The 8402-nt window shown below is 38.1% G+C and overlaps 2 long non-coding RNA genes across 4 annotated transcripts; both read left to right on the forward strand.

Moving 5' to 3' along the window:
- Positions 1-223: 223 nt before the first annotated feature.
- On the forward strand, positions 224-3327 carry LOC306787568. 2 transcript variants are annotated; one of them, XR_013772550.1, is made up of 5 exons: positions 224-1573; positions 1855-2293; positions 2595-2680; positions 2785-3028; positions 3150-3327. It is a non-coding gene; the product is annotated as an uncharacterized lncRNA (long non-coding RNA). The 2 variants fall into 2 exon arrangements; XR_013772549.1 differs by having other exon boundaries at positions 224-2293.
- Positions 3328-5135: 1808 nt separating this feature from the next.
- Positions 5136-8196, forward strand: LOC306787569. 2 transcript variants are annotated; one of them, XR_013772552.1, is made up of 5 exons: positions 5136-6442; positions 6724-7162; positions 7464-7549; positions 7654-7897; positions 8019-8196. It is a non-coding gene; the product is annotated as an uncharacterized lncRNA (long non-coding RNA). The 2 variants fall into 2 exon arrangements; XR_013772551.1 differs by having other exon boundaries at positions 5136-7162.
- Positions 8197-8402: the final 206 nt, after the last annotated feature.

Below are 8402 nucleotides of genomic sequence, written 5' to 3' on the forward strand. Positions count from 1 at the left end.
TGCATCCTGCCCAGACGTAAACAGGAAGTACAATGGCAGTTAAAACTGGAATACGCATGCGCATGAAATACACGAGGTACTTGTAACAACTTTATTCCATTATTGCAAACCGAAATATTATTACCATACCATTAATATCATGTTATGATCATCATGTCAGGTCAGCATCGTTCCGTTACGTGTTTCTTCAGTTATTTCTACGTGTTATTTCAGATGAAACTACCAGCACTATATAACGTCATTAAAGTGATGAACACATGCTTTTTTGTACTTTTACTTAAGTCAGACTTTGAGTAAGTAAGATTTGAATGCAGGAATTTTACTTAAAGAGTATTTACACCATGTGGTGGTATTAATACATATTTGTTTACTGAAGTACAAGATGTGTAGACTTTCTCCATCACTGTTAAAATAATGTTTATTACATTATACAAGAAGTGCAAGAAGATATTAATTTAATGACGTTCTAATTCTCATCTGTTTGCATCTCAGTGATGGATGAAGATGAAGCGCTGGAGAGAGGGATGCTGAGTATCTCCTTCAAAGCCACATGTGCAGAGCTGAGAGTAAACATTTGATGTCTTTCATTTATACCACCTGAAGATTTAAAATCAGTTACAGTTCAGCCGGTTTGCTGAACGGTTAATCGTGTGTTCTATTCAGTGTACATGCTATGTTTTTTGTTTATGTTTAACAGCTGTTTCTGCATCATCAAACAGCCAGACAACAGGCTCCGAGAACAGAAAGAGGCTTTTCACCAAAAACATTCTTATCCCACATGAAGCATGACTTGAACCGTTCTGTCTCATGTAGTCAATATGTTTTTTAATACTTGTTTTATTTACAGATGTCCAGCTTGACAATATGTCAGATCTCCTGAAACCGGCTCATCTCAAGCTGCAAGAACACATGATCCTCATTGCTCAGTAGCTTGACCAAACCGGTTTGACATCATCTGCTGATCTACGGACTATGACCCCAAACCACCATTCTGATTCCAAGACAATTACTGTCGTTTGCATAGCAACCGCTTCATTTGAATTCGTATTGTCCAGGCCTGAATGTACCATGATTGCAATTACGCATAGGAGCGTTGCCAACAAAATGCAGGCATTCCAGAAAGAACATTCAGACTTGGTTTTGCTTCTAAAACACTAGTTACTTGGCAGATTAAGGATATCAGACAACATATACTCAACTAATAAATTGTGTTATTTCAGATGAAACTACCAGCAGTATATAACGTCATTAAAGTGATGAACACATGCTTTTTTGTACTTTTACTTAAGTCAGACTTTGAGTAAGTAAGATTTGAATGCAGGAATTTTACTTAAAGAGTATTTACACCATGTGGTGGTATTAATACATATTTGTTTACTGAAGTACAAGATGTGTAGACTTTCTCCATCACTGTTAAAATAATGTTTATTACATTATACAAGAAGTGCAAGAAGATATTAATTTAATGACGTTCTAATTCTCATCTGTTTGCATCTCAGTGATGGATGAAGATGAAGCGCTGGAGAGAGGGATGCTGAGTATCTCCTTCAAAGCCACATGTGCAGAGCTGAGAGTAAACATTTGATGTCTTTCATTTATACCACCTGAAGATTTAAAATCAGTTACAGTTCAGCCGGTTTGCTGAACGGTTAATCGTGTGTTCTATTCAGTGTACATGCTATGTTTTTTGTTTATGTTTAACAGCTGTTTCTGCATCATCAAACAGCCAGACAACAGGCTCCGAGAACAGAAAGAGGCTTTTCACCAAAAACATTCTTATCCCACATGAAGCATGACTTGAACTGTTCTGTCTCATGTAGTCAATATGTTTTTTAATACTTGTTTTATTTACAGATGTCCAGCTTGACAATATGTCAGATCTCCTGAAACCGGCTCATCTCAAGCTGCAAGAACACATGATCCTCATTGCTCAGTAGCTTGACCAAACCGGTTTGACATCATCTGCTGATCTACGGACTATGACCCCAAACCACCATTCTGATTCCAAGACAATTACTGTCGTTTGCATAGCAACCGCTTCATTTGAATTCGTATTGTCCAGGCCTGAATGTACCATGATTGCAATTACGCATAGCTTCAGCAACACATTGTCCTCGTTCACTGACAAATAGCTTTACCAATGGATTTCCAATCTACTGATACCAGTGACCTGCTGATACGTGACGTAAAGGGGGCGTGGTTCCAGCTATAAAAGATGTCTCAAATTGTCACACAGCACAGATGAGCCCAGACAGCTATTCGACCAACATCTCCACGAAATCAACTTTACTTGGTAAGCTTCTTCTCTTTTAGATATTAACTGCCTTCTCTGTTAGATAGTAACACCAACTTACAGCAGGAGAATTCGCCTCACTTACAGTTAAAATAAAGACTGTATACATCAATTATTATTCTCCGTTTTGACATTTAACTGGATGGATTATAAATAATTTCATGGTTTTTTATTTGAGTGAACTCTCATTTCACTAAAATAAAGGCTGCATTACGCTCACTGGATTATAGTCCTGTTATCTGTTCGTTTGTGCAGCAGTTCTGATTCTGATATTGAATAAACCTTTTCTTGTGTTTCACAGCAATGGCATTTTCATCCCCGTCTAAATTCCAAACAACAGATGACCCGGAAATCAAAGCACTCATACAGGCCTGTCAACTTCTTACCGTAAGTTCAACTATTCTTACTTAGAACATAATTATTAAAGATACCTTCTATCACATTGATGTCATTTACTTACATTTTGCAGTGTTTGCTCTATTTCCTTACAGTATAGCTGTGGAGATACTTCAGTCACCAGACATAAACTGTACAGTACATGCCTGAAGACATGTAGTGATGTCACTACACACATGGTCAATCGGGCAAAAGAGCAATCCAAACATGACAAACAAGTGCAATACCTGCGCAGAGAGCTGGAAAAGGCAACCCAGGAATGCACAAAACTTAAATATCAACTGGATGAGCAGAACAAAGCGGCTTTAAGAGCCGCTGAATTAAAGGACTTTCTAGATGGTAATTATCGTACCTGCTATTCATGATTGTCATTCCATAATTACAAACTTCTGTTATATACACTTGATACTAATCCTACACGCAGTAAACATATTTGACACTGTTTACTTATGCTTCTCAGATACCCATGATGAAGAGATGGTGGCTTTGCTAGAAGCTGTTTCAGCACAGGAAGCAGAGACTCCACCGACACCTGAGACTCCACCTGAATCACAGACTCCACCTACAGCTGCAGCAGAAATGGCACCTACAATCTGAAAACATGCACACACACACACTTTTATACTTTTTTAAACATTGTCCCTTTTTTTGACAATAAAGAGCTTTCCAACCTTGACTCACTTGCTGATGTGCCACTTTCATATTGTATTTGGTCTTGTCTTGTACAATTAGGAAACAAATCGTCAAGGGGCAAACTTTCTGTATCTGTTGTACTTCACACAACAGCCAACTACTGCCACAATATGTATGCATAATAGAGAACCTAAACATTTGAGTGATTACAAATTCTAAAAAGCTTGACGCTTCAGTGAACAACGTGGTGTGAAGTCATTTTACAGTATATAGCTTTGGCGCCACATGATGGCGCCAAAGCTATTATTCGTTTCAAACAAATAATACAGGCTTGCTAGCCAGGTTAGCCACTTAGCTCAACTTTGGGCTATTATCTCGACAGCTAATTACATGACAAACACTGACAGTAAATGCACTCAAAACATTAAGTACAACAACAAAACGAAACAGTTACGCCACATATCTTCAGTTACACTTCTATCACTTTGCAAACACAATCTGGTGCTTTAATAACAGTTATATTATATTCACATTATACCAGCAACACCTTGCCTTATAACTCACAAGTATACACTGTATATAACAAGGAGACATCTTTGTGACATATGGCCAATCTTTGTTTAGTGAAAATGACACAATAAATTATGACAGATGCTAAGTTCAAATGTAATCGGTCAAATAGTGTTGCTGACAATCCTGAATAAATCCAGACGTTTGAACGAAACGTTTTTCACATTAATATATAACAGATATGACAGATGTATTAACCGCTGTTTACAATACCTCTAACAATATCTATCATCAATTAGTATCTGCAGCAAAAGAAAATATCCCCGCGTTCAACCAGTATGGATATAATATATATTTGGCCACCAGCAGCGCTGTGGTGCCGTTCTGCGGGTGAAAGACTTTCTCCGGAGACAGACCGGATGTTTGTTCTGGTAGTGGACGGAGAATGGCGAGAGTGCTGAAGAGCACTGTTGCGATTTCTTAAAGAAACGGGATTAGACCATAGGATTTAGTTGGAAAACAGTGAAGAAAAGGTTACCCTGAAACTGGACACTCCGGTACAGTAGGTGGCGGTATGCACCTATACAAGTTGGTTGCGACCCGCCAATCAAATTTAAAGAAGAAGAAGAAGAAGACCGGATGTTGTGAAAGTCTTGGCTGTGTGCACGCTACATACACGACGGTAAGTAGTCATTAAGATGAATAATAATGAATTAAAATGTCATGATAATTAGTCTGGGTGCTGTCTGACATTCACGTGAAAGCTATGAAGATAAAGTTCGTCGGTTCTTTCAGTTTTATTGTTCATTCATGTCCGACTTTGTTGTGTTTTTGCGGCCGAAATCATGTAAACACGAGCGTGCATTTAAATATGATTTAACGTTTACTGCTGTACGTCGCTGAATATAATGAAGGCTGACCAGCGGCCCGTTAACGTGCGATATAACGTTACTCTGGACGTTACTTTACGGACACTTAAGATAAGATAAGATAAGATAATCCTTTATTAGTCCCTCAGTGGGGAACTAAAGAACAAGCAGCTGTGACCGGACACAGTGCTTCATGTGAATCACGTTACCGTGAAATAAACACGCAGTATCCGTTGTATCACGTCACGTATCGTCATTAATGCATGTAGTTCATAGTTATGTACATTAACTGCTCCACGTGTGTTTGACAGCATTAGTTACTTGGCAGATTAAGGATATCAGACAACATATACTCAACTAATAAATTATGTGTTATTTCAGATGAAACTACCAGCACTATATAACGTCATTAAAGTGATGAACACATGCTTTTTTGTACTTTTACTTAAGTCAGACTTTGAGTAAGTAAGATTTGAATGCAGGAATTTTACTTAAAGAGTATTTACACCATGTGGTGGTATTAATACATATTTGTTTACTGAAGTACAAGATGTGTAGACTTTCTCCATCACTGTTAAAATAATGTTTATTACATTATACAAGAAGTGCAAGAAGATATTAATTTAATGACGTTCTAATTCTCATCTGTTTGCATCTCAGTGATGGATGAAGATGAAGCGCTGGAGAGAGGGATGCTGAGTATCTCCTTCAAAGCCACATGTGCAGAGCTGAGAGTAAACATTTGATGTCTTTCATTTATACCACCTGAAGATTTAAAATCAGTTACAGTTCAGCCGGTTTGCTGAACGGTTAATCGTGTGTTCTATTCAGTGTACATGCTATGTTTTTTGTTTATGTTTAACAGCTGTTTCTGCATCATCAAACAGCCAGACAACAGGCTCCGAGAACAGAAAGAGGCTTTTCACCAAAAACATTCTTATCCCACATGAAGCATGACTTGAACCGTTCTGTCTCATGTAGTCAATATGTTTTTTAATACTTGTTTTATTTACAGATGTCCAGCTTGACAATATGTCAGATCTCCTGAAACCGGCTCATCTCAAGCTGCAAGAACACATGATCCTCATTGCTCAGTAGCTTGACCAAACCGGTTTGACATCATCTGCTGATCTACGGACTATGACCCCAAACCACCATTCTGATTCCAAGACAATTACTGTCGTTTGCATAGCAACCGCTTCATTTGAATTCGTATTGTCCAGGCCTGAATGTACCATGATTGCAATTACGCATAGGAGCGTTGCCAACAAAATGCAGGCATTCCAGAAAGAACATTCAGACTTGGTTTTGCTTCTAAAACACTAGTTACTTGGCAGATTAAGGATATCAGACAACATATACTCAACTAATAAATTGTGTTATTTCAGATGAAACTACCAGCAGTATATAACGTCATTAAAGTGATGAACACATGCTTTTTTGTACTTTTACTTAAGTCAGACTTTGAGTAAGTAAGATTTGAATGCAGGAATTTTACTTAAAGAGTATTTACACCATGTGGTGGTATTAATACATATTTGTTTACTGAAGTACAAGATGTGTAGACTTTCTCCATCACTGTTAAAATAATGTTTATTACATTATACAAGAAGTGCAAGAAGATATTAATTTAATGACGTTCTAATTCTCATCTGTTTGCATCTCAGTGATGGATGAAGATGAAGCGCTGGAGAGAGGGATGCTGAGTATCTCCTTCAAAGCCACATGTGCAGAGCTGAGAGTAAACATTTGATGTCTTTCATTTATACCACCTGAAGATTTAAAATCAGTTACAGTTCAGCCGGTTTGCTGAACGGTTAATCGTGTGTTCTATTCAGTGTACATGCTATGTTTTTTGTTTATGTTTAACAGCTGTTTCTGCATCATCAAACAGCCAGACAACAGGCTCCGAGAACAGAAAGAGGCTTTTCACCAAAAACATTCTTATCCCACATGAAGCATGACTTGAACTGTTCTGTCTCATGTAGTCAATATGTTTTTTAATACTTGTTTTATTTACAGATGTCCAGCTTGACAATATGTCAGATCTCCTGAAACCGGCTCATCTCAAGCTGCAAGAACACATGATCCTCATTGCTCAGTAGCTTGACCAAACCGGTTTGACATCATCTGCTGATCTACGGACTATGACCCCAAACCACCATTCTGATTCCAAGACAATTACTGTCGTTTGCATAGCAACCGCTTCATTTGAATTCGTATTGTCCAGGCCTGAATGTACCATGATTGCAATTACGCATAGCTTCAGCAACACATTGTCCTCGTTCACTGACAAATAGCTTTACCAATGGATTTCCAATCTACTGATACCAGTGACCTGCTGATACGTGACGTAAAGGGGGCGTGGTTCCAGCTATAAAAGATGTCTCAAATTGTCACACAGCACAGATGAGCCCAGACAGCTATTCGACCAACATCTCCACGAAATCAACTTTACTTGGTAAGCTTCTTCTCTTTTAGATATTAACTGCCTTCTCTGTTAGATAGTAACACCAACTTACAGCAGGAGAATTCGCCTCACTTACAGTTAAAATAAAGACTGTATACATCAATTATTATTCTCCGTTTTGACATTTAACTGGATGGATTATAAATAATTTCATGGTTTTTTATTTGAGTGAACTCTCATTTCACTAAAATAAAGGCTGCATTACGCTCACTGGATTATAGTCCTGTTATCTGTTCGTTTGTGCAGCAGTTCTGATTCTGATATTGAATAAACCTTTTCTTGTGTTTCACAGCAATGGCATTTTCATCCCCGTCTAAATTCCAAACAACAGATGACCCGGAAATCAAAGCACTCATACAGGCCTGTCAACTTCTTACCGTAAGTTCAACTATTCTTACTTAGAACATAATTATTAAAGATACCTTCTATCACATTGATGTCATTTACTTACATTTTGCAGTGTTTGCTCTATTTCCTTACAGTATAGCTGTGGAGATACTTCAGTCACCAGACATAAACTGTACAGTACATGCCTGAAGACATGTAGTGATGTCACTACACACATGGTCAATCGGGCAAAAGAGCAATCCAAACATGACAAACAAGTGCAATACCTGCGCAGAGAGCTGGAAAAGGCAACCCAGGAATGCACAAAACTTAAATATCAACTGGATGAGCAGAACAAAGCGGCTTTAAGAGCCGCTGAATTAAAGGACTTTCTAGATGGTAATTATCGTACCTGCTATTCATGATTGTCATTCCATAATTACAAACTTCTGTTATATACACTTGATACTAATCCTACACGCAGTAAACATATTTGACACTGTTTACTTATGCTTCTCAGATACCCATGATGAAGAGATGGTGGCTTTGCTAGAAGCTGTTTCAGCACAGGAAGCAGAGACTCCACCGACACCTGAGACTCCACCTGAATCACAGACTCCACCTACAGCTGCAGCAGAAATGGCACCTACAATCTGAAAACATGCACACACACACACTTTTATACTTTTTTAAACATTGTCCCTTTTTTTGACAATAAAGAGCTTTCCAACCTTGACTCACTTGCTGATGTGCCACTTTCATATTGTATTTGGTCTTGTCTTGTACAATTAGGAAACAAATCGTCAAGGGGCAAACTTTCTGTATCTGTTGTACTTCACACAACAGCCAACTACTGCCACAATATGTATGCATAATAGAGAACCTAAACATTTGAGTGATTACA

This window comes from Melanostigma gelatinosum, assembly GCF_949748355.1.
Source record: "Melanostigma gelatinosum genome assembly, chromosome: 13".
In the NCBI taxonomy this organism is placed as follows: domain Eukaryota; kingdom Metazoa; phylum Chordata; class Actinopteri; order Perciformes; family Zoarcidae; genus Melanostigma; species Melanostigma gelatinosum.